The 26,023-nt window shown below is 50.8% G+C and overlaps 2 long non-coding RNA genes across 2 annotated transcripts; one reads left to right on the top strand and one right to left on the bottom strand.

The window, feature by feature from the left end:
• Positions 1-7,329: 7,329 nt before the first annotated feature.
• On the bottom strand, positions 7,330-14,057 carry LOC129057954 (uncharacterized). The gene is made up of 3 exons (XR_010135961.1): positions 13,977-14,057; positions 9,459-9,654; positions 7,330-9,129 (listed from the first exon to the last, which is right to left on the bottom strand). It is a non-coding gene; the product is annotated as an uncharacterized LOC129057954 (long non-coding RNA).
• Positions 14,058-19,774: 5,717 nt separating this feature from the next.
• Positions 19,775-25,145, top strand: LOC129057953 (uncharacterized). The gene is made up of 2 exons (XR_008522722.1): positions 19,775-20,575; positions 24,174-25,145. It is a non-coding gene; the product is annotated as an uncharacterized LOC129057953 (long non-coding RNA).
• Positions 25,146-26,023: the final 878 nt, after the last annotated feature.

The raw sequence follows: 26,023 nt of genomic DNA, 5'->3' as shown, positions 1-26,023 counted from the left end.
ACAGGGCTCCTTCATCATGTGTGTTTCTCAGAATGCCTCGGCCTTCTGCCTGTGCTGGGAGCGAGTTCTGGTTGGAATGGAAGGCGAGACCTTTCACAGTTGCCAGCGCCCCCCATGCTCAGCTGCAGGAGTAACTCACTTCTCTTGTACTCAGTGAATGTCGCTGAACTCTCCTGCTTTGTGGGCTCCCTGGAGTTCTGTGCACAGGGGCATCACAAACGCTGGAGGTGAATGCAGCAGCCAGGAACGGGTTTGTGCGGATCTCCTCTTCTCCTTTGCAGGCCCCATTATCCCATTGGATTTCACTCCCAAAACACAAGATCAAAGATAAAACTATCAAAGAGTTTCAAGACGGCAAGATCGGAGCAATCAACCGAGCTTGGGGTCCTTCTGTGCATAGGGCCCTGTGAGACTGCTCAGGTCCTATGCCCGTGACGCTGGCCCTGTCTGAAGGACTGGTAGGATGTGTGTGGGCAGAAAGAGAGGACAGAGGGCATCCCAGGCAAGAGGAGCTTCAGCAAAGACGCAGGGGTAGGAACGTTCCTGGAACACTTAGAAGAGAGAGAGGGAAAGCCTGGTTAGGAATGGGGTCCTGTTGGTGAGCATGGCCAGGAGGGAGGCTTACGATCTTGGAAACCTCAGTATCGCTCCACTGGGCCTGTGGACCCTGAACATGTGGCTCACGTGCCTCCCCAGGCCTGAATCAGCTCTGCCTGGGGCTCCCCGCACTGTTTCCCCACTGGGCCTTTCACACATGGGTGTAATTATTTGTTAAATGAGGGCCAACTGCACTGGACACCACGCTAGTTGAGAAAGGAGTAGATGCTGCTCTGTGTTTCTGAACCTCCCTTAGTGCCTGACATTATGGAAGGAAGAAAGAAGAGCTCACTCCTCAGGAGTTACACTTTTTTAGCATGGAATTCAAGTAGCTGATTCCTTAAGCTACCAGCAATTTCATCTTGAAAGATGACCTAATTCTCTAGTTTCCCATTAATTTAGACTGGCTTTCTCTTTGATAGAACAAAAGGGAGCCGCACCTGGTCGGAAGAGTGGCTGCAGATGCACGAAATGAGTGGGCCTTTCTGCCTAGGGGTGACATCATCTTAAAGCTTTAGAAAAGTCACAGACGTGGCCGGGTGCGGTGGCTCACGCCTGTCATCCCAGCACTTTGGGAGGCCGAGGCAGATGGATCACGAGGTCAGGAGTTCGAGACCAACCTGGCCAACATAGTGAAACCCCATCTCTACTAAAAATACAAAAATTAACTGGGCGTGGTGGCGCATGCCTGGAGTCCCAGCTACTCGGAAGGCTGAGGCAGGAGAATCACTTGAACCCAGGAAGCGGAGGTTGCAGTAAGCCAAGATCCCGCCACTGCACTCCACCCCGGTTACAGAGCGAGACTCCGTCTCAAAAAAAAAAAAGAGAAAAGTCACAGACGTTATGCTCCTTCAGTGTGGTAGTGTAAGCGAAGAGATCTGGCAAGGGCAAAGAAGATGACTGGATGGATTATAACAAGGCAGATAAATGTGGAAGATAAGACCCCAGACCCTAGCGTCTTTCCAGCTCTGAAATGCCTTGGTTCTCAGTGAGGCTGGTTGAACAACTGTGTTGTTGATTCAGGTTGGCTTCACATACCTCTGAGAGGAGAAGAAAGAAATATTTCTGGGCTGTTTGGTGAATGAGTTTCATGGATAGAGAGAGGGCAAAGAGGGACAACCTTTACAGATTATATATTGGCTTAAGTCTACTCACCACCAGGCAATTGGCTAAAATGTCAAGTTTTCCTGGTTCAGTTTTCAAAGTTACATTGCAGAATAAACATTTAAATTCCTGGTGGATTGTCTCCCGGTTTCCCTCCAGATGTTTGGTGTGGTGTAGATACCACAGTAAATAAATGTGTTTAAAAGTCCAGTAAATTAGGCTAGCGGGTGTGTGTGTGGGGGGCGGGGGGGCGCTATTTTGCTGTGGCCCTGGGACAAAGACACAGTGGGGATCAGGAGGTTCCTTGCACCTTCGGCTTGGTAGGTATGGTGGGGAGTGCTGCCAGCAGGCTCAGGAGCAATGAGGTGGTGTGGTGAGGAATGCACTGGAGAGGCTGACATGGCCCGAGCTGTCAGAATTCACACTGCCGGAAATGCAGGAATGAGTGGAGAGGGGGCTGCGGGGGTGTGTGTACGTGGGAATGTGCAGAAAGACAGTGCGTGTCCTCGTTGGCGGCGGCTGTGGCTGGGCTGGAACTGAACAGGGCCGGAGGCAGGGCCCAGCCCTGGAATCCACTTGTCAATCCCTGGCTCCAGATGTCTGCACTGGGGGATTGGGGCTGCCTGGATGGGGAAACTGACAAGCTGTGGTTACGTCACTATCCAAAGGCCTGATGGAAATTGACTCATGCAGCCCACTAAATGCCTTTTATGACTTGTGGTGCTGGGGCCAAACGAATTTGCAGGGTCATGTGTTACTTAGCAGTTGAGGGGGAAAAAAGTCGCTTTTGGTGGTTTTAACTCTGAGATTAAACATTCTTCAGGAGGACAGCAGAAAAACAGGCTGGGATATTAAATGAAACAAACCCAGCTGTGTGAGGGAGTTGAACGCTTTTCTTCTAGTCTCCTCCTCTCAGAACAAGATCAGGTGAGGCGCAAGACATCCTCTCTGGGAAGGTGCCTCTCTGCTGGGGAGGCAGAAGCGGCAATAAAAATGACACACACTGATGAAGGATGGGACCTGGGGAATGTGCCCATCTGCCGCGGGAGCTGCCTCTTGTGCTGCTGTCTAGCTGTTTCCCAGGGTCATTTGCCAGCTTTGATATCCCAGAGGGAGTTATTTAAGTTGCCACCTTTGAGACAGGTGAGCTGTCGGCTCATTTATGACTGACTGAGCCCCAAGCTAAGGTGCCCGTTGATCAGGATCACTTTTTCATACACCCAGGGCCTGTGGCTGAGCATAAGTGTGTCAAACGCCTGTAGGCCAGAGCTCACTGCCCAAGGGAGATGCTGATCGGGCAGGCCTGGGCTTCATGAGTTTAGCCTGCCTTCTGGTAGCTAGAACCTGCCACTCTGCAGCTGGGAAAACTGAGGCCCAGAAGGAATCAGGCCTTACTCTAAGAACCACTACATAATGGGCGATCCAGACTTTGAACCTGGAAGCAAAACAGGCACTGCCCTACTCACTAGCCATGTGACAATTGGTTTATCCTCCTAAGTCCATTTTCCCATCTGTTAAATGGGGGTGATGATGATACTAGCATCTTCTTGGGGCTTTGCTGTGAAAGTTCAATAAAGATTCATACGTAATGGGTGATTTTCTGAGAAAAATTCCCATCTTAGCCTTTTTACTGTTAATGAATTGTTCTCTGGGGCAGCTGGGCATCTGAGTCCCATGCTCCAGCCTCTAACAGCCTGTGGGTTTAAGGGCTTTAGGGTTTTGGGACCCAAAAAGGACAATTCAACCATGGAATCCCAAAGAGACAAGAAGTGGAGGCTTTGGTATACCAAATGAGAGAGAGAGAATAGGTGTAGCTCAGCTCCATGGGGCTGATGAGGAAGGAGGAGAGAGATATAACAGGATGGGCCGTGGGACCTGGGACTTCCAAATCCATAGCCACTCAAGTGGCCCAACCTGTGGTGGAAAAGACTACCTTGGTACCTGGGACTCATGAGTCCAACCAAGGAGGCCCCATAGCCTGTATGAGGTCCCTCTAGCTGGCTGGCTTCAGGGAAGTGTGGCCAACAGCAGGAGATGCCCTTCACAGCAGGGGCAAAGCTGAGCTGGGCAGGAGGCCAGGCTGGCAAACCTTACCCCAAAGATGCCTGCCACACATGCCCATAGTAGGACACCACTGCCTACTATGCAGCAGAGCTTCCTAATATGCCTTAGGGCTTAGGCAGGGAGGGAGGGAGCATCAATGAATGGCTGACATTGTCATGTTTGCCCAGCTGTGTCAATGGGGAGAAGGTCTCGAAACAGATATAATGGATTACATAAATCGATGTGACATTTCTTACATTCAAGCATCATGGATAAATTCACCTCAGAGTCTAGGACACACTAGCCTAGGTACGCCCTGCAAATGACTATTAACAAAGGGCTCTGTTAAAAATGGACTGGTGATCGGGTGCAGTGGCTCATGCCTGTAATCCCAGCACTTTGGGAGGCTGAGGTGGGCAGATCACCTGAGGTCAAGAGTTCAAGACCAGCCTGGTGAACATGACGAAACCCCGCCTCTACTAAAAATACAGAAATTAGCCAGGCGTGGTGGTGGGTGCCTGTAATCCCATCTGCTTGAGAGGCTGTGGCAGAAGCATCGCTTGAACCCGGGAGGTGGAGGTTGCAGTGAGCTGAGATCATGCCACTGCACTCTAGCCTAGGTGACAGAGTGAGACTCCATCTCAAAACAAAAACAAAAACAAAAACAAAAAACAAACAAACAAACAAAAATTGCAGTCATGCACAACCCTTAGGCTGCTTTTAGTTTCGGTTGATGAGTGTAGCTCCTGTCAAAGTTTGAAGTGAGCGAGGGCTAGCTCCTTCTCCAAACCTCACAACCACATGAGAACAGAAGCAGTCTCTCCAAATTCTGCCACATGGAGACATTTAGAAAACAAGCATTCATTCACGAGGAGCCCCACATGGCTGTATAAACTCCTGAGTGCCACTGGTGGAATCCGGGCCCTCTGCCCTTTGAGGAGCTCCTACTCGCTTGCATGTGCTTATCTGCAACAAATACAATGTTCCTGGCAGGACTTCTTTGTCCCCACAGGCCTCTTACTCAACATTAGGCAAATGGAAGTCCTCCCAGGTGAAGGACTACATCCAGGACTGACAGGGATCAAGCTTCATGCAGCAAAGCCACAGGGCAGAGCCTCCAGGCCTCACTGGCTTCCCGCACAGTTCTTGCAGCCCTGTGAAGTGTCTCTAAATCACACAGGCCTTGAGTACCTTGACTTTCACCAAATGGGAGCTTATTTCTCATGTCATCATGCTGGTTAACAGGCAACTATTTTTACCAAAAAGAAAACACACCCTCGAACACCCATTTCTGACATTCTTTATGATTGCTGGCCAAGTGTGGAGTGTCGATGGAGAAAACAGAAGTGGGTGTAGTGACCATTCTGGTGTGGGGGCTTCCTCATGAGATTGCCACACCCACCTGGCCTGGGACATGTGGTCAGTGACTCGCAGCACCCACCTGCGGCTTAATTTTTTTTTTTTTTTTTGTGAGACAGGATCTTGCTCTGTTGCCCAGACTGGAGTGCAATGGTGCAATCCTAGTTCACTGCAGTCTTGAACACCTGGGCTCAAGCCATCCTCCCACCTCAGCCTCCCAACTGGCTGGGACTACAAGCATGTGCACACCATGCCTGGCTGATTTTTAGATTTTTTTTTTAGAGACAGGATCTTGCTATGTTGCCCAGGCTGGTCTCAAACTCCTGGGCTCAAGCAATCCTCCCATCTCGGCTTCCCAAAGTGCCGGGATTGTAGGCATGAACCACTGTGCCTGGACTGTGGCTTAACTTAAGTGGCATTCTCCAAGTGTCACATTGGAGCAGGCCCTCCAAATGTGAGGCAGAATTGGAACTAGAGCTCTGGGCCTGAGCTGGTGGTCCCTTAATTAAAATATAAAATAAGTTAGGAAACAATGCCAGGTTCCTTTTCGTTTGGTATCTTACTGCTCCCAATTAGCTTACGAGCTTCTTAGGAACAGGGCCAAGATTTTCAGCCACATAATGCTAGATTCATTGTATTTTCTCTTTCTTGAAATATTTATTAAGTGGCTCTTTGGATAGTGGAAAAGTTGGCTGAAAAGACATTTTGGGAAATGAAATCCTCGATGGCCAGGTTCAAGAATCTGGATTGCATTCAGGGGAGCCAGGAAACCAATGAACCCTTTTGAGAAGGGAAGTGGCTTGATCAAAGGGATGCTCGACAAGGAGCACTTAGCCGACCAAGCAACCATCCAAGGGCACCCAAGTCCACACACGAAGTCATGCATCTCCCTGGCCATGCGTCAGTCAAGCTGTTGATTAAGAACAGGGGCAACGGCATATCTATTGTATGCCAGGCACTCTGCTAGGAGTCTCAATTCCCAAGGCATCTGAATGAACCATCCTCTTCCCATTTTCCAGAAGAGGAAGCCAAGGCTGAGAATGAGGAGTGACGTGCTCAGAATCATACAACAGGAAGGGTGGAGAATCTCTGCCTGGCACAAAGTGCTTCTTTCTATGTTCTGCCTCGACTTGTCCCCAACCCAAGGGATTCTGAGCTGCTCTGGAGGTATCTGGAATAAGAAGAGACAGATGCAGAGCAGGACAGTTCCAGCTCTTTCTTGGGAACAGCAGTACAGAATGCAAAATGCTTTCAAGCAATAAAACCCGTTATCTATGCAGAAACCCATCTGTGCTAAGGAGAATTCCGCAGGGATTATTGTCCCCTGGAGACAGGAGAAGCCATTTGGTGGGCTAAAGCATCAAGACAAGACCTTAGCTGATTATAAGTCACATTAGACAATTACATTCTTAGCTCCTGGGAGTAATGATGGCTGGATTTGCTCTGATTTCTTCTTGTTGCAAAATAATGCCTGTTTAGGATATTTTGGCTTTCTGTGTAATAAACCTGTGTATTGGATTGAGTCTGAAATATTTGGCACATTAAAAATTACTTTCAGTTGAGGTTTTTTAAAAGCCCCATTTTTCTGTCCACATTCTCCTTCATTCCAGAGACCCTAAATGTAGTCTATGTGGAGACTGATTAGTCATCCCAGGTGTAGGACCAGCTCTGGGGCAAATAATTAGGGTTTTCATTTTACTCTTTCATACTCACCACGTTGTGAGTGGGGAAGAAAGGCAGGATTGAGGGATGTTATGGCTCAGGCTAGCTATGTGTGCCCTCTTTATCTCTGACCTTGGGAAGCCCACACGCTGCAAAGAGGCCAGCGGGGATCTGGGGACAGGCAGACTTGGATTCTGATCCCTGCCCTGCCTCTTCCTAAACCTGTGACCTTGGGCAAGTTGCTCAACCTCTCTGAGGATTGATTTGTTTCTCTGTAAAACAGGGCAACTAATTGAATTCTTAGGGGATTAAACGAGGCAATGGATACAAAAGCACTGTGGCTGTTCAGGAAATGTTAACATGTGGCTGGTAGTTGACACTTCACTGTTGAGGAGTTCCCAGTCCCCAGCCACAGACACAAGATTAGCAGAGATTATCTCTCATGGGGCAGAGGAGAATATGGGGGGAAACATGGGCTTTGGGGTCACCCAGACCTAACTTGTGCTCTCCTATCTCTTTGTCCTGAGCAGTTACAATAGCGCTTAGTGCCTCTCCTTTCTTATCTGCAAAATGGGCTTATCATAATACATGCCTGGCAAATTGTGATAAGATAGCTCATGCCTGAGAGCCAGGTTTATATTAAGACTTTATTGGATGGCGACAAAACTGGTGCCCAGCAAGGGGGCCTGCCAGAGAATTCATCAGGGTCCGGAGCATTATCCATGGACAGAATATATTCTCTCACACGCACTTGTCTGCATGGTTTTGAAATGTAAACAGAGGCTGTTGCAATAAATGAAATAAATTCTTGCCAAGACACTAGTGAATTCATTTCCTCTCACCCAATGGATTCTAAGACGCCAAAAAGCAGAAGTGAAAATTTTGTTTTAGCACTACATAAGGAGTCTCATACTTGCAGCCAAAGAGGTCAGAGATTTGGTCCCAAGACCAACTTAGAGTCGTGTGTGACACTGGGATTCAGAGGCTAGTTGTGGGACAGAGGGAGGAAGCTGACCCCTGGGCTCACCCAGCCCACCCACTCACCAGCTCTCCTTTCCTTCCTGGGTCTCCTGGGGAGGAGAAGCCATCCACCTCATGGAAAGTGCTTTAGAGGCTCCTCTGTGGGTGCCCTACTCTGCACCCTTTGCGGAGACTCTCTGCTTCAGTTCACAGGACAACCTTTATAGCTAACTGCAGAGAGGACTGAATGGTTAAGTAGCTCCTCCAAGGAAGCAGAGCCAGGGATCAGGGGCCGGTTTCCATCCAGGGCTTGAGAGAAGAATCAGGAGCACATAGGCTGTGGCAGTAAAAAGCAGATCCCAAAGACAGTATGGGGCAGCTCGAAAGGGGCCGTCCTACATAGCCACCACCACGTGCTCCGGGGCTACCTCCAGGGGGCTGGGCGCAGCTGGAGGACACAGTTCGGCAGCTTGCTAGAAGCCTCCAGCTCTTCCTTTTCTCTGTCCTTCAGGTGACTGTGGAAGGCTGGCTGTGCAGGCTGCCATCAGCCTGGCCTCAGCCAGGGAGGGGGACCTTTCTCCTGGAGGCCATAGGAACACTGAGGACCTCTCAGCTGAGAAGGTCAGATGGAGGTGCTGGTGATTGGAGGAGATCAAACTGATGAGGAAAACGCAAATGGCATCCTTCAGGTTGCAAAACCTGTCCCCTCTTTTACCTCACATGTCCACCCAGCAGGTCTATGAGTTCTGATTCAGCATTGCACTTACCACCCACCCTCCCCGCCTTTTACAGAAAAGGAAACTGAGGCTCCGAGGTTGTGGAGTTGCTTGCTCCAGCTGATGACAAAGGCAGGTAAAGCCACGGCTAGAGTCCCTTCCCAGCCCTCCAACTGCCGTTAGCGCCATGATCCTACGGCCTCCTCAAAGTCCAGAGTTAGGCAAACTCTTGCCCTTGTTTCCATTAAACAAATATCTTCATCTTTTTCATACTTTTAATAATAGCAGGAAGTAAATCTGGCCATGTAATGTGAGAAAGGTAATAGTCCCAGGTCCGGAAATCCTGTTGCTTGGAGTCTCTTGGGAATGTTAACTTTCCCACTCTCACCCTACCGCGATCCTGACCTCCTGCACAATTGGCTTCCTCAGGCAAAACTGGGCCAGAAACTCTGGGCCGTTGGCCAGAGTCAGACCTTCGCCCTCTGGTAGCATCCGCTGGAAAAGAGGAGGCGAGAGTCATCAGGAGGCTGGCCCCACTCGCGGGCCCTGCCCTCTGCCGGTGGGTCGTATGGATGACACGAGGCCGCACCGGGCTGGAGGAGAAAAGAAGCTCGTAAGACACGCTCACTCTGCAGTAGGAGGCACCCGGACGGGTAATCCATCCTCTCTAGGCTTTTCTGTTCCCGTGCTGTAAGTGAAGTGAAGCAAGGTGAAGAAGTGAAGTGAGCATTCAGGACATGAATTGGCACGTGGTCTGTGCTAGAGGAGCTGGCAAGGTAGACTCTGGTCTCTTCTGGGGAAATAAGGAACAATCTCATCTACAGGCCAGACCTCCGGCGTGCTCAGGAGCTACTGACGGAAACTCCTAGGGAACTTCCCTTGTGGAAAGAACCTAAGCTCCGCCCACTCGGGCAGCTGATGCCATTGATTCGTTCACTCATTCGCTAGATTATTTCTCCAGCCCATGATCTTACTTTATAACAAGTACAACATTCATTCATTTTCACACATAATTACCTCACTTATTCCATGGAAGAACCCTGCAAGTTTGATGGTCGTAGCATGCAATTATCGATGGTTGCTCGTGCAATTATTCATTCCTTCAACATGTAGCAACTGAGCTTCTTCAAATTGCCAGGCATGGGCAGGTGCCCGGAACACAGGGTCCAGTCCCAACCCTTGAGGAACCTACATCCTGTTAGGAAGGCAGACCCTAATAAATAAACCGTACAAGAAATTAGATCGTTACAAGGCCAGGTGCAGTGACTCACGCCTGTAATCCCAACACTTTGGAAGGCTGAGGCAGGAGGCTTGCTTGAGCCCAGGAGTTCGAGATCAGCCTGAGCAACAGAGCAAGACCCTATCTCTACAAAAAAAAAAAAAAAAAAATTAATTAGCCAGGCGTGGTGGTGTGCCTGTAGTCCCAGCTACACATGGTGGTGTGCCCATAGTCCCAGCTACTAGGGGGGCTGAGGCGAGAGGATCGCTTGAGCCAAGAAGTTTGAGGTTGTACTGAAACATTGTCCTATGAGACCCTATTTCTAAAAAAGAAAAAAGAAAGAAATTCGTTAATTACAGTGACAAGAAGTGCTTCAAGGGAGAGGTGCTTGCTGTTAAGTGAGCCCCTAACAGAGAGACCTGATGAAGTCTGGGGTCTGTGAACACCTTCTTGAAGAGGTGACCTGTGAGCTGGGAGCTGGCAGGGGCTTTTTTCTCTAGTCTGGCACAGATCCTACCTGGTTCATTCATCCAGCATCAGTAAATTACACCACCCTCTGGCCCCTCTGGGTGCTGTGTTTGCGCTCCCACTTTATCATCCCATTGTGGCTGTCCTTTCTTTCAAGGTGCCAAACTTAGCTTGAATTTAGGGTTGTGGATGTGGTGTCTATCCTTGGAGGCAGATGTCTGTCTCCCAGACCATGATATCTACTTTCTAAAAGTTCAGCACCTGGTTCTGATTCTCCACCAGGTTTGGGAATGTCTGCTGCAGAGATCTCAACCTCCTCTTCTCATATGAGTCCCCAGCACATCCTGTCTTTCATTCACTATCATATGGTGGGAAGCAGAATGAAAAGACACAGTTCCCATCCTCCAGGATCACGCAGCCCTGCAGGAAAGCAGTGTCATGGAACCATAATGTAACCTGATAAAGGTTTGCACAAGGTGCTAAAGAGGCACACAGGAGGATGCCCAACCCAGCCAGGGAATCAGAGAAGGACTCCTCCCTGGAGGAGGTAATGCCTCAGCTGAATCTCACAGAATGAGAGGCAAAGAGAGGCCACATTCCAGGGAAAGAGAGCAGTGGGTACAGAGACTCAGAAATGAAAGAGAGCAAGGTCCAGGCTAGGAACAAAAGGTAGTTCTGTGCAGCTGGAGAGTAAAGTGTAAAGGACACTTAACACAGCTGGGGGCATTCAGGAAGGCTTCCTGGAAGTGGTGCTCTATGAAATGAGACAATCCAAAGAGCCAATAGGAGCTAGCCAGGGGGAGTAGGGGAAGGATATCATAGACACTGAAGAAGGGAATTATATTAACTAATAATGCTGCAAAACAAACCACTCCAAAACTTAGTAGCTTAAGGTGATGATAATCATTTATTATCTCTTTTAGTTTATGTGGATCAGGATTTGGGGAACAATCTGGATAGTGGTTCTGGCTAGGGGTGTCTCAGAGTTACATTCACCTGTTGACTGGACTTCCTGGGGCTGTGAGATGTGCTCACTCACAGGCCTGGCACACTGGTGCTGGCTGTTGGCGGGAGGCCTCAGTTCCTCATCCTGTCAGCCTCTCCACAGGGCTGGGCTCAGTGTCCTCACTGACAGGCAACCAGCTTCTGCTGCAGTGAGCGAGGCAAGAGACCAAGGAGAAAGCTGAAATGGCTTTTGTGACCCAGCCCCATAAGTCACAATTATTATTCCATTTGTCACCTAGGTCAGCCCTGTTGCAATGTGAGAGGCGACCAGGGCCAGAACTAAGTGAGGCACTTGCTTGGGTGAAAATTTTAAAGGGGTAACAAAAACCTCCGTGGTTAAAACAAGTAGTATTTTGAAAAATAAAAATGAATGTGAAAGCATCCATGGTGACAAAATACCAATCTCTAAATAAAGACAGGACCCAGCACGGCTGGGCTTTAGGTGGGGCTAGTGAGGTGGGACAGGCAGGTATGAGGCTGGACCCTACACATGTGCATGCATTTCAGGAGGCAGGAGTCATTGCAGGCCATCCTGGAGACTGGCTGGCACAGGGACCAAGCTCTGGGAGGCAAAGTCCTAGTTCAGAGCCTGTAAGTCTCCAACGCAGGTGGCCCAGGGGCAAGGAGGTGAGTGGTAGGGAAACCTGCTTCTCCATTGTGAGTCATGAATCGGAGGAAGAAATCCATGCACACCACAAACATAAATGGCAGCCTAATTTCCAGGGAATTGGGTTTGGATGTTGTATTCATTTCTCAGAGCTACTGTAACAAATGATCACCAACTAAGCGAATTAGAACAACAGAAATGTATTCTTTCATAGACTCTGGGGGGTGGAAGTCTGCAGTCAAGGTGTCAGCAAGGTTAATAATGCTGTCAAACAGCAATAATCATCATATTATCATTATATGATTATCATATTATTATATGATTACTATAATAATATAATAATATTATTACATCACTGTTATTATACTTCTGGGGCTTATGAAGACAAATCTGTTCCATGCCCCTCTCCTGGCTTCTGATGGCTACAGGCAATCCCTGGGGTCTTTGGCTTGCAGACTCACCACTCCAACCTCTGCCTCTGTTGTCACAGAGTGTTCACCTCATGTGTTTGTGTCCAAATTTCTCTCATCTTATAAGGACACCGATCATTGGATTGGAACCCACTCACATCCAATGTGAACTCATATTAATTTGGTTACTTTTGCAAAGACCCTACATATCTTTGGGAGACACAATTTAACCCACCACCGTAGTATAAGGTTATTCGAATGGTGGATTCGCTACATCATTGGAATTGGAAGGAAGACAAATATTTAAAAATTCACATTTCATGCATCTGCTTTTTAAAGCATTAACAGGAAGCATAAAGTGCTTTTGAATAAAAGTGAAAAAGCAATAAAATATCTATTTCCACTCTGTTATGAGCTGCCTGGGGACAGTGACAGAGAATGCATGGATGAGGTGAAGGGGGATTCAGTCACCCAGAGACTGAGTCAGTCAATCTCAGAGACACATCAAGCGAGGGGGGAGACAGCAGCAAGGACCCTGAGGATGGGGCAGCCCCGAGGCCTCTAGGAGTCTGTCACTGGAGACTTCCAAAGCCCTGTTATGTATTTGCAACAACAGGCACGCAGGAAGCGCTCTCCTGGGGGTGGAAGACATGGCAGGAATGGGATTGGTCTGATGGTTGGGGAGGCTCCTGGTCTGCACACTGTTGCTCAGAATTTATCAAGCATACTTTGATTGTCATCAAGAAAATGTCAATGTTGTAGTAAGTTGGAAGGGCTTGAAATGAATTTCAAGTCCAGGGATGGCAAATGGGTTTTCTCTCTGACACCCTGCCTCCACTGCCAGCTGTCCTGAAGCACTGTGGGGAGAAGACTCCAGGCTCAGAGAGCTGTGATTGATTAGCTATGTCTGCCTCAGGTGCAGGAAGGAGAGTGGCCCCTTTGCATATCTGCTCTTCTAGATCAAGCACAAATATTGTCTTTTGAGGGTGAGAAAATCGAGACCAAGTAGGAGAAAATAACGTGCCTGAGATGTTGCTACTTCATGGCAGAGCACAGATATGGCCAGTTTCCCATGCTCACTCCAGCCTGGACTGTCTTCTGCCATTGTCCATGGCAGCGAGGGGTACCCGCATCCATCCTGTGGCACAGAGTCACCCTCAGCACCTTCCCTCCCACTCCCACACATTCAATGGCCAATTCCTGTTCACTCCCCGCTTAACTTTCTTCTCTCCAGCCATCCACTTCTCTCCATTTCACCACCCTCCTCCTGGTCCAGGGTTCTAACAGGGGTCAATGCTGTCTGCAAGAGGGCTTCCAGTAATGTCTGGAGACATTTTCAGTTGTCACAATTTGGGGGGGTTATACTGGGATCTAGTGGGTAGGGGCCAGGGATGCTGTTAAACATCCTGCAATGCACAGGGCAGCCCCTCACAACAAGGAAGTGTCCAGCACCCCATGTCAGCAGTGCCGAGGCTGAGATATCTGCCCTAGTCCAAGCCACCATTGTCTCTTGCCTAGACAGGCTCAAAGGCCTCCCCACCAGCCTTCCTGCCCCATCTTGCCCCCGCCATCCATTCTCTACCCAGAAACTGGAATAATCTTAAAACATAAATTCTAATACTATACTTGCACAGAGACCCTTGCTCCACACCGCAGCTCGGGAGACCCTGAGCACTCTGGCTCCACCACCTCTCTGTATCCCCTCCTCTCACTTGCCTCACTGCTGTGTTCTCTCCCACTGGCCTGCTTTCAGGGCCCGGAGGCACCACGCTCCTTCCTCCCTCAGGGCCTTTGCAAAGCGTGCTCCCTGTGTTGGACACACTTACCCTCAACCCCAATCTCTTTGCCTCATTGACTCTTGCTCTCCCTGCTAATCTCATCACTTCCTTAGGGAAGCCTTTCTTCCCCTCCTGGCTGGCCTAGGTTCCACTACACCCTCTTCGTATTATGCATTATTATCTGTCACAATACAATACATGTCACAATACATGTATTTGTGAGATTGCTTGATGAATGTCTTCCAACTCCCATGGCAATGTAAGTCCTAGGGAGGCAGGAGCAGTATCTGCTTTAACCAATCTGTTTTCAGCGTCTAATACCGTATCTGGTGCTGGGTGCGGTGGCTCACACCTGTAATCCCAGCACTTTGGGAGGCCGAGGCGAGCGGATCACTTGAGGTCAGGAGTTTGAGACCAGCCTGGCCAACATGGTGAAACCCTGTCTCTACTAAAAATACAAAAATTAGCTGGGCGTAGTGGCGGGCACCTGTAATCCCAGTTGCTCAGCAGGCTGAGGCAGGAGAATCACTTGAACCCGGGAGGCAGAGGTTGCAGTGAGCCAAGATTGTGCAGCTGCACTCCTGCACTCCAGCCTGGGCAACAGAAAAAGACTCCATCTCAAATAATAATAATAATAATAATAATAATAATTTCCTGGAACCTAGTAAGTTCTCAATAAATATTTGTTGAATGAATGAATGAATGACTGAATGAATGAACAACCTCAGGTCTCCGGACGCTTTGATCTTCTATTCACTCTATGACAACCAGGGTCTCTCCTATTCCTCTTCTTTTCTATGTCTCTGCTTTTCACGCTTTTCCTTCTACCCATTATTTCTCTATTAACTGTCAACACACAGCAAATGGCTGCATGTAAGTGTTTATTGTGCTGATCAAATGTCATTCTTTGTTCTGAGAAACAAATTCAGTTGATTTTCTTATTTGCATATCCTTCTACTAATGTTGCCAGAAATGAAAAATAGTCAAATATAATGAGCTGTCAATGCTGGATGGACGCCTGGCTCTGCCTGAAGGCAGGCACTGAACCAGGTGGCCTTGGCCTGGGAGTCAAAGTCAGTGGCCAATTGTTATCCAGCCCCAGCCCCAGGGGAGTTGCAGGTCCTGGCTCCACAGCAATGGAAGCTGGTCATTTCCTGGCTCTGCTCAGGGTTGGCACCTTCTCTCGAACTCCTGGCCTCACACAATCCCTCTATCTCAGCCTCCCAAAGCACTGGGATTACAGATGTGAGCCACTGTGCCTGGCCTGGGCTGGCACCTTCTCAAGCTACAGGTCTTAGTCAAATGTCATTTCCTCAGGAAGACCCTCCCAGACCACCCATCTAAAGCTGTCCAAAGACCAAAAGCCCAACTCAGGAAACAGTGCAGAGTTGGGAAGAGGTAGGGCCCTTGACATTCCACAATTCTACGTTCTTCAATTCTACATTCTACAATTCTACGTTCTTCAGAGATGTAGAATTCTTCATCTCTGCGTTTCTTGCTGCATGAGGTCATTACATGCCTCTGTGGCTTAAGCCACTCTTAATCAGATGTCTTGTTATTTGCAGTTGAAGGTACTCTAACTGATGCATTTTTAAAAAACCACATGTATTAGTCTGCTAGGGTTGTCATAACAAAGTACCACAGACTGGGAGCTTAAACAGCAGAAATGTATCGTTGTACAGTTCTGGAGGCTGGAAGTCCTAGATGAGGTATTTGCAAAGCTGGTTGCTTCTGAGTCATGAGGGAAGGCTCTGTCCCAGGCCTTCTTCCTGGTTTGTAGGTGCCACCTTCCCTCTGTGTCTTCGCATGGTCATCTCTATGTGTGTGTCTGTGTCCAAATGTCCTCTTCTTATAAGGACATCAGTCATATTGGATTACAGCCCACCCCAATGAGCTCATTTTAATTTAATGACCTTTTGAAAGACTCTCTCCCCTAATACAGTTACATTCTGAGCTACTGGCGTTTAGAACTGCAACCTATGAACAGGAGACAGGGAGGTCACAATTTAGCCCATAACACCACAGATCCAGAATTATTTTCTGTCAGCCAAAACCGGCTGCTGGGGCTGGAGACAGACAGGGCGTGGAGCCACCCACAGAGCAGGAATGGCTGTTGGGAGCCCGGGATGATGAGCTGACTGCCCAAGGTAAGAGAAGGCAGGAGACAAAGGTTCTCTCCAGGATTTAAATCTCAATAGCCAGTGGGGAAACACACCAGTAAAGTTAAAAACCACGGTCATAATGATAGCGGCCGCTCCTCATCCACACGATGCAGTGGGCCCTGTGTGAGGGCCTCCTTGACGCTGTCCCTGACAGCCCTAGAAGGGAGGCATTGTTTCTCTCCCAATGACGAGGCTGAGCTCAGAGGGTCACACGGCTGGGATGGCAGCCTCAGAGGTGCCTCTTTAATCTCCTTTTAAGAGAGAACTTGCCCTCGAGCAGCAGGGAGCGCAGGAGCCACCAGGCTCCCTGCAGCACTTTCAGGACCCTCCTCCACTTCCCAGCCAAGACCCCGCATCCTGGGTAGCACTGGGCCACGGACTGAGCAGGGTGGGGCAGGGCACTAGGTCCTGCTACTCCTGCCCACCTGGGACTCTTCTGAGGGGCCATCCTTGCTCTGGATCTCCCTGTAAAGCTGGCCAAGAGGTTGGCGTGTCTACACTGCAGTATCAGTGCCTCCTGTCCATCCCACTCCCCGTACCCACTCCCCGCACCCACTCCCCATAGTTCACAGGCACTACCTACAACAAATCTTTCAGGTTCCTAAGTCAGTCTCAGTGCCTGCTTTCCAGAGGACCCAGCTGGCCCTGGCTGGAGAGGGCAGACCAGCATTAGGACCATGATCTCCCCCTAGGGATGCGTCACCACCTCTCCCATCACTGCTCAATCTTGAAGGCAAAGGCTAGAGGGTTTGAAGACAAGAGTTGGAGCTGGGCCCTGTGAACCATGAAATGCGGAGCTGGTGGTCAATTTCACCTGGTCTAATGAGTGTGTGGCCCAGGCATCCAGGGCCAGGTACCAGTGAGGGCCAGCAGCATTGCCCAAGGCCACCAGCTGCTTGGTGGTAGAGCAAGGCCAGAGTCCCAGGTCCTTGGACCCCATTCGAGCCCCTTACATGGGTGTGGACCTTCTGCCCAACCAAAGTGACTCAGAACTGTGGCCCTGAGGTGTTTCTGAGGAGGGATAAGGCAGGATGGTGGAGGAGCCAAGGGCTCATCCCTGAGCTGCAAAGGCTGCAAGGACCCTTTAAGGCCTTCCACCAGGATCTCCTGACGATGGAGGGCAACCTGACCCCAGGAGCAGAACTCAGACAGGCGGCTTATGACCCTCTGCCCAGCCCTCATTGACTTTGCTACTCATCTAAAGTGGGCACAAAGCCATCTTCTTGCTGGGGAATTGGGAGTCTTCAAAAAGCTGTTGTGGAAAGAGCCCCCGCCTGAGCCAGGACCCCTGCCCTTGCCCATTCTGACAGTGCTGCACAGAAACTCAAGTGCTGGCCTCACCACATGCTGATTTATGACTGTGATGACCCGAGAACCCTCTGAAGGAGCCCTGGTACTTGGTTTATAGCCATTACCATCTCCAGGGCTAATTAGTTTTATGGCCAACAGGAGAGAAGGGAGGTTTAGCTGTTTGACCTGTCTCTTTGGTTCAACAGCACAAAGCGCAGCTGTTTGTTTTCCAAGGGGCTCCAGGCAGAGTCCCTCCCTCCCTTTCTCTTTCCTGCGGCTGCTGGCCTGGATGACAGAGGTGTGATGGGGCACCACGGGGTCTCTCCAAGGCTGGTGGAGAGCAGGCAAGGGGAAACTTCCCTTTCCAGGGATGTATTCTCACCTAGGGTTCAGGACTACACTGGGGGCCCTCCATGCAGGGGCTGGGCTTGTCTTCTGGATGGAAGGAGACTGCTCACTCTCATTTCGGGGTATCTTCAGCATGAAGTTCCCACGGAGCCCTAATGTCCACTGCCTGCCCACCCTTTCAGGCCAGTTTTCCAAGTTAAGCATTTGCACTCAAGTCCAGCCCTGCTCCTCCTTCACTGACCTTCCCAGCAAGGCTATACTCCTGATGTCCTCACAAACAATAAGAGCAACTGACTGGTGCTGGGTCTGCACTATTAAATGTACAGTGTGTGTGTCTCTGTGTGTCTATCTCCAATCACTGTACCCAAACAACACAGAGCAACACAAAGCAAAGACTCTGAAACCAGTCAGATCTGATTCTGCTGCTACTTCAAGTTAATCTGTGGGCCTTAGACCCTTCATCTGTGAAATGGGGATAATAATGCATCCTCAGGTTGCTGCTATGATTATTAGATGAGATGGCGCGGCAAAGCACTTAGTCTGGTGCCAGATCTGGACTCAACAGATTTATTAACATTCTGAGGAGTGGGAAAACAGAGGGCACAGGGCAGCCCTCCAGGCGGGAACCGTCTCCTCCACTGACACAACAGGGCTCCCTTCGCCTTCTGCATTCCTGAACATTGGTCTGACAGCTGAGGTCGTCACTCACCTGGCATCATCTGAGTTTGTATAGACAGAATCCTCTTGCACATGCACCCTTGCACACTCATGTGCATAGGCTCAAGCATTCAAGCATATGTGTGTGTGCACACCAGAAATCATACTCATGTATGCAAGTGTGTTTGCAGATGTGTATTCTTGCACATGGAGATACATGCACACATACACACATGCATGCATCCCATACGTGCTACACAGAGTCCTACAGACACACGCCACATACACACATGCACACATTCCTGCACACGTGCACAGAGTCCCGTGCCTCTGGCACCTGTACAGTACAGAGGAGCAGGCTGGGCCAGGCACGGTGACTCATGCCTGTAATCCCAGCACTTTGGGAGGCAGAGGCGGGCGGATCACCTGAAGTCAGGAGTTTGAGACCAGCCTGGCCAACATGGCCAAACCCTGTCTCTACCAAAAATACAAAAAAATTAGCCAGGCATGGTGGTGGGTGCCTGTAATCCCAGCTATTCGGGAGGCTGAGGCATGAGAATTGCTTGAACCCGGAAGACAGAGGCTGCAGTGAGTAGAGACTGGGCCATTGCACTCCAGCCTGGGCATCAAGAGCGAAACTCTGTTTAAAAAAAAATTAAAAAATAAAAATAAAAAAATAAACAGAGACACAGACTGACGATGCCAGAGCCAGACAAGGCAGCACAGTCAGCTCAGAGATTAGGGCCCAAGGAAAGCTGGGAAAGGAGACTCGTTTAGCTGCTAAAGGACATCTTGAAGTAAAAATAGCCCAGCATAGGCCTGCTAGGAGGGGGCTGGGTCGCCCTGATGCCCCCTTCCACGCCTCCTTTCTGGAAGTCCTCAGGTGACCTGCCTCTGTAGCCCAGAAGCCCCCGTGAAGGGGTAGCAGTGAAGGGACAAGTCACCCTCTGTGCTCTCTCCTCACAGTCAGGATGAGGGCAGGATGGCTGGAGAGCTGGTGGTGAAGGGAGCCCAGCATTCCTGTCCCCACCACTACCCATTTAACCCTAGAGCCCTCCGAGGACCTCAGGGTATGGGTGCAGACACTTTTTCCCACGTGGTGACCCACAGTGCCTCAGTGTGCCTGACTTATCTGCTGTGGTCCTACCGCTATAGGGAGGGGCAGGAAGCCAGGTCCCCAGATGAGACACTTGGCTAGAAGAAGAGTTCTAGGGCTCAGGGATCACCCTGGCTTTCCTGTTAAGAAGAGTGTTCAAACCTTGATAGGCAAAAGGCCCTGTGGGTCCCACTCAGGACAACCTGGGCATTAAGGGAAATTAATACAAGTGCTGCTATGTCTAATACAATTGCATGCCATAAAATATATTGCAATCATTGAGTTGTACACTTCAAAGGGTGCATTTTATTGTATGCGAATTACACCTCCATAAAGTTGGTTATGTATCTCTCACTCCCTAGCACTTGTGTTGGGCGCTCTGCACGCTTTTTAAGTGGATTATCTCATTAAACCTTCCCCCAAACCCACTCCACATGTGAGGAAAGGAGGTAGAGACCTGGTTCAAGGCCATGCAGCTGGTCAGCGTGGAGCACTCAGGACCCCACTTGGCAAGACTGGCAGGATAGCTCATTTCTTCTTGCATTGATTCAGTCAATTTTCACTCAATCAACAAAAAAAGTAGATGTCCAGAACCAAACGGTGCTGGTGGTTCCTCAACTCCTGTATGCACCAGAAACATCACCAGAAATGCTTATTGAAATGCTGGTTTAGGGACCCACTGCCCAAGTTATGTCTCAGTGGGTGAGGGGCAGAACCTGCACTCCAACCGCCAGCCCAGCAGGTGACCCCTGGGGGCGAGGTGGGCAGAGGGAAGGAGGGGCCGGGCGCCTGAGCACCTGCGCATGAGGAGGCTCAGTCACAATGCATTTGTGCTCGGGTAGGTATTAATAGAAACATAAAACCCCAGATCAGCCATTTCTTCCCCCTCTGGACAAGCCCGGACGACACGGGGCCACTGTTCTGTGACTCTGACCTCCGCCGTACATTAAACAAGAGGAGGGCGGGTCACATGGACACCTCATTAATTCGTCCTCCCTGTGGCAGGAGGATGGAGGGACAGCAGAGGGCAGAACTCTCCACACTGCAGCCTTATCAAGGATAACGAGTGACTGTGGTGGGGGCTCGGGGGAGGGGTGAGTATCTCTAGGGGCGGGGCCTCAGTGAAGGGATAAATTAGTGCATCCTTTGTTTGCCTGCCAATAGGTGCTTCCAGGGGAGCCCTGGGGGCTAGGGAAGTTTGTTTGCCCAAAGCGTTTAAACAATCCCCCTGCAATCTTGTTTGCACTCTTCATTTGCTCAGCAAACCTGCCCCTCGGATATAGCTTTGGAGTAAACTCAGGCCCAGCTGCTGCTGAGCTCAGGGATGTTGTTTGGCCCTCCCAAGCTGGGACAGGGGCTCCAAATGTACACAGTGTCCCCCACCCCCCCCCCCCACCACCACACAAATAACACCCCATCTGACCTCATCCTGCTGGGCAAGTGAGAGTTAAACATCCTAGTTCAAGCTCAGTCTATCTCTTGTAGCTAAGTACCTGACTTTTCAAAGGTCAGAGCTGCTGCAGGGCTGTCTCTGCTCTCAGGAGGACACGCTTCCTCCCACTCCCTCTTTGCCAGGCTGCAGTGGAGGGGCCTGGTGGCCCTGGGGTGTTGGGTCGGGCCATCTTGCTTGCAACACGCCCTGCAGTCCTGGGGCCGGAAGGGTTGGGGCGGGGAGTGGGGGGGTCCTGAGGTCTGTTTACTACACCTAAGCCATGCAGGAGTATTGCTCTGGGCCCTGTGGCTGGGTCCCCTATTCTGGAGCTGCCACCTGGAGGTCTAGCTATGACCCCAATGACCCTTGGCATGGCTGGCTGCTCTGCAGTTTTGACTATAGGGCACCGGCCACTCTCAGCTCCGTCTGGTCCCCCTTCCACACAGTTGGGAGCCTAGGATCCTGGGGGTGCTAGGCAAGGCCGCTCTGGTACTTCCTGAACCTCCCACCACCATATACTCTGGGTAGCAGCCTGATGTTGTAGAGTTGGGGTCTTTGGCACCAGAAGCACAGGGGGCAGGGGAGGGGGCAGGGTCAGCATTCCCTTGGATCTAGGAAGTTTCTTACCCTCTCCTGGGTGCAGCCTCACGTGTCTCCCTTCTGATGTCTTATGCAGTCCCAGTTCACCTTCTTGTCACATTCTGTGTCCTTTACCCTACACGGTCTTAGAGTAAACCTCACGCTCAGACCTGCAGGCATTGCACTTGATATAGAAAGGGCAACGTGCAGATGTAGAAAGCTTTTTCCCCTGCAGGGAAGCCTGGCTTTCAAACCCCTCTTGCTGTGGGCCTGGAGATCCTAGTCTGGCTAGGTGCTCACTTTCTCTTTGTGTCTTGTAACAACCCTGATCCTCCTGGAGGCTTGGGCCTCTGGCAGACTAGTGGGAAGGTCACCAATAGGGAAGAAAAGAAAAACACCGAAGGCATTCCCACATTTTAAATGTACTATTCCATTATATATGTCAATCTGCCCTGGAGATGTCCCAGTAAGAGCACCAGATGAACACAGGAGTGTGTGGAGGGGGCCCCCATCTGGGCCCAAGGATCTTCTGGCACCGGGGTAGAGGGCAAAGGGCCCCTGCCACTTCTTAGCAAGTGGCCGAATGCCTGTGGCATAGGAACAATGACGTCTATGTCACAAAGATATGAGGATTAACAGAGTAAATGCCTGGTGTAGCCTCGGCCTTACCACTGGGCACACGTGGAGATGTTCCTCGTCTTACTCCCTCTCAAGCCGCTCTTAATGCCCAGCTAGACTGAATTTGCCCCCAGAGCAGGAGTTCCCCATGCCTTCCTCTTCCAGGGAGATTTCAGTGACAGCAGAAAATCGAAGCCTGATGCAGTTTCCAGGTGTATAGGGCAGAAAGGGATCATCTCCCCAGCATGGCGTTTTGACAGATAGAAGGCACGGGTGTGACAGAGAAGGAGGCTGGATCCTGGGCTACCCATCAAGCTGCGGGTTACTCAGGGAGGACCGGGGGCTGACAGCCCTTAGACTACCCTGACTCATGCCTGGAGTCAGACACAGGAGCTCCCTTCCCCCCAGGCCACCTCTGCTGGGATGTGCTTGCCCCTGCCCCACCCCACCTCAGTTTCCCCACTGCACAGTGGACACCAAGCCGAAGTCATAGGGTGTGGGAGCAGTGAGTCTGAAGAACACCACAGTTAGGAAATCTAAAGCAATCTTTTTCTTGGTGCTGGCAAGGGTAGCTTGCTTGAAGGTCAAGATAAAACCCGTGGGGAGAAAGGAGCGGCAGAGTGTTTTGTTTGGCGCAGGCCAGCCGGCTGTTGCCTCGGTAGCTGAGAACATCGGCTCTGGTCACGCTTGCCTCTGCTCCAATCCTATTACTCCATGCGGTTTGACCTCCAAAAATAGCCTCTGTCAGCTCCATCATCATAGTTCAGCATTTCCACCACCGGTCACTTATTGTTCTGTGGACACAGTCATCATTAACCCCTCCTCTGCCAGCCGGCCAGGGGCACCTGGGCTAAGATTCCACCTCTGGGGAGAGCATTTTTCTTTTCACACCCCCATCCGCTCTGCAGGGAGAGCCAAAGGGTGTTTCCATGGGACGGAGCTTCCACGCAGTCCAGATAACACAGACCTACATGGTTTCTTTTTTAACTGCCCTACAATGTTAGAGGGGTTATCCGCATTTGGCGGAGGAGGGAAGCAAGACTCAAGGAGGTGAAATGACTTACTCAAGGTCATCAGCCAGTGTGTGGCTCAGCCCAGGTGCAGACCAGGACTGCCCGACTTCAAGTCTGCTCGTCCTGCAACCATAGCTCTTTTGCCCCAGATGAGATGAGGCCTCCTCCCCACAGCCTCCTCCAGGCCCCTTTGGTTAAGAGACCCTGGCCTGGAGGCACAGGGGGAGAGTGCTGCCTGCCTGCAGGGCCACCTGAAGTGTTTGTGTAGAGTGGAGATCGCACTCCCCTACCCCCAGACAGCCTGACTCAGTAACCCAGGGACACAGCCTGGCAGGGCTCATAAGTCTAAGCACCACGGCTGTTCTGAGAGTCTGCAGGTGCCACTGGGAAGGAAGGAAAATTGGTCTTTTTAGAGCCTGGCAGGGCATCCAACACGTTAGCATATAACAGTGTATTTCTTTTCAGAAGTCAATTTTTCAGATGAGAAAATGGAGATCCCTCCATGGCACCAGATTGTTTCTCAAAAGAAAACAGCCAATAATTTTACAGCAAAGATCAGCCTGGACGATGGACAAATGTGTCACACAGACCTGAGTGTGGAGTAGTCGCCCAACTAGAAGGCAGCTAGGGCAGTGGCTCTGAGCACAGGCTCGGGGACCAGGCAGACCCCAAGTGCTTGGGGGTATAAATGAGATGGTATGGGTCTGGGGGCAGCACAGAGCCTAGTGCTAATGACAGTGTCTGGGATCACTGAGGCCTCAACATGTGCAAGAATATTGTCCTAAGAACCTGCTATTGATGAGCTTGTTCACACTTATTAGACAAATTTTGCTGTTATTCCCATTTTACAGGGGAGAAAACTGAGGAACTGAGAAGTAACTTACTACTAGAAGTAGGATGGGAAACCAGGCATCTACCTTCAGAGCTTTGTGCATTCATCATTTCATATGTTCCCTGGGGACAGAGCAGTCCTGGTATATTGCTGGGGAGCCCTGGCCTGCCACTGAGACTCCCCCACCTCCCCTCTGTCTTCTCTGTCTGCCCCTGCAGGGCCTGGACCAAGTGCTCCCAGGGGCCTTCTGGCCCTGACCCACTGAGGATGCACCCTGCTGTGGCCTCCTTGCAGTAGCCCCAGGACTGGCCACCCTGGCTCCTGCAGGCCAAGCCCCTGGGGCTCCCGGCTCCTCCTGCTGCGTCAGGCCCAGCCTCCTTCCAACCTGCCGAGCTGCTGACCAGCCCCAGGCGTTCCTCAGGACAGTCTCTGAGTTTGGACAGCGACCTCTAAACCCTGCCCATGCTGTGATTTTATCCTGGCCAGTCTTTGCTTGCACACCATTGCCATTTAAATCATTCTGCCGGTGAAACCTGGGTTGAAGAAACCAAGGGTTCTGGGTCCCCCAGTGGTGACCCTGCACCCACAGCGAGGAATGTAGAGGTTGGAACAATCTTCACCTTTCACAGGCTTGGAGTTCACTTGCTCCAGAACAACTTTGTGACTTTTCGGGAGAATGCCAACAGTAATCTCCATGTGGCCCCTTGGAAAGAACCTGGGCTCTGCCAGGCTTTGGTGCCCTCTCTGCAGCTCTCAGGCTGAGTTTTGGTGAAATGATGCTTGTGGAACGCCTAGCAAAGCGCCCCCGCTCACAGTGGCCCCACGAAGCAGTAGGTCCCCTAAACTACCTGCACTTGCCCGTCTGAGCCTCCCTCCTGCTGCCCCTTCTCTGTGCCCCAGAGCCTGACCACATCAATGAGTCCCTGTGCTCTGGCGCTGGCTGGTTTTGGCCAGTGGGGTTCCCTGGCAGGGGGCATGTAGTGGCCACACTCTGGCTGACTGTCTTGCCCATCAGGAGGCCCTGGCCCAGCAGGAGGCCCTCCCCACTCGGCCCTCCTGCTGGGATCTGGACTATTTCCCTGCTTCCTCATCCCTTTAGGCCTAGAGGAGGGAGCAGACCCCTCGTGGTGTCCTATACCCTGGCCTCAACTTGTAAATAGTTCCTTTATTAAACTCTCAGGTCCTTCGGCTTTGAGTGTGTCATCTGTTTCCTCCGTTACCCTGACTGGTACAGTGGCTAAAAATATACAAAGCCAAATGAATAAAAACCTTTGTTTTCATGGACCAGCGCTTGAGGCTCTGAGATGGGCGGTGAGCTGCCCAAGGTCTCTGGAGTTAGTGGCACACCTGGGCCTGGGCTCTGCCTCCTGCCTCCTGTGTTGCTCTTCCCTCGCACCCCGGGACCTCAAATAGTTGGGCATTCTTCAGAGAAGAGGGAGCTCAGCCTGCCCCCCAGGGAGGAGACCCCAGACCCAGGGGCTATGGGCTCTGGGCCCCAGCAGACCTGGCGTGTAGGGGATATTCTCACTCCTGGCCAGCTGTCCCCACCCTGGCTAGGGACTGATGGCCTATGTGAAGGGCACTTGTCTTTTTCAGTCTTCCAACGCTATTGTAGGGAATTGCCTCTTTGAGTTTTCTGCCCACTCCACCCCATCGTTGGGGTCTGCCCCTTCTGTCCCTTCTATTAATGATCAGTGGGCTGGCACAGAGCCCAGCATGCCCTGCACCCCTTCTCTCTCTCGCCTGTGTGTGGGCATAGTCAAGCTCCCCATCCTGAAACTGACGTCCAGCATCCCCCTCAACTGCTACTGATGGTCCTGAAGATTCACCATTAACTATGTGGCTCAGCCTGAGGCCTTGATCATGCGTAACGTGCAAATGGGGTATGCTGAATGAATTGGCGCCTCTATATAAATGAGTTTATCGGAGCTCAACCCGGGAAAATCTCCCAATAAAAGCAAGAGTGTAAGAGTCACAACTCTCGGTGGGAACTGGAAGGGCTCTGACTGGCTCGCTTAGCTGTGAAGCCCAGGGCAGTCCATGCGAAGAAGGCCTGTAGGGTCCTCCG

This window comes from Pongo abelii, chromosome 11, assembly GCF_028885655.2.
Source record: "Pongo abelii isolate AG06213 chromosome 11, NHGRI_mPonAbe1-v2.0_pri, whole genome shotgun sequence".
Taxonomy (NCBI): Eukaryota; Metazoa; Chordata; class Mammalia; order Primates; family Hominidae; genus Pongo; species Pongo abelii.
Note: the sequence above shows the minus strand (reverse complement) of the source record. Positions and strands in the feature narration are given on the sequence as shown.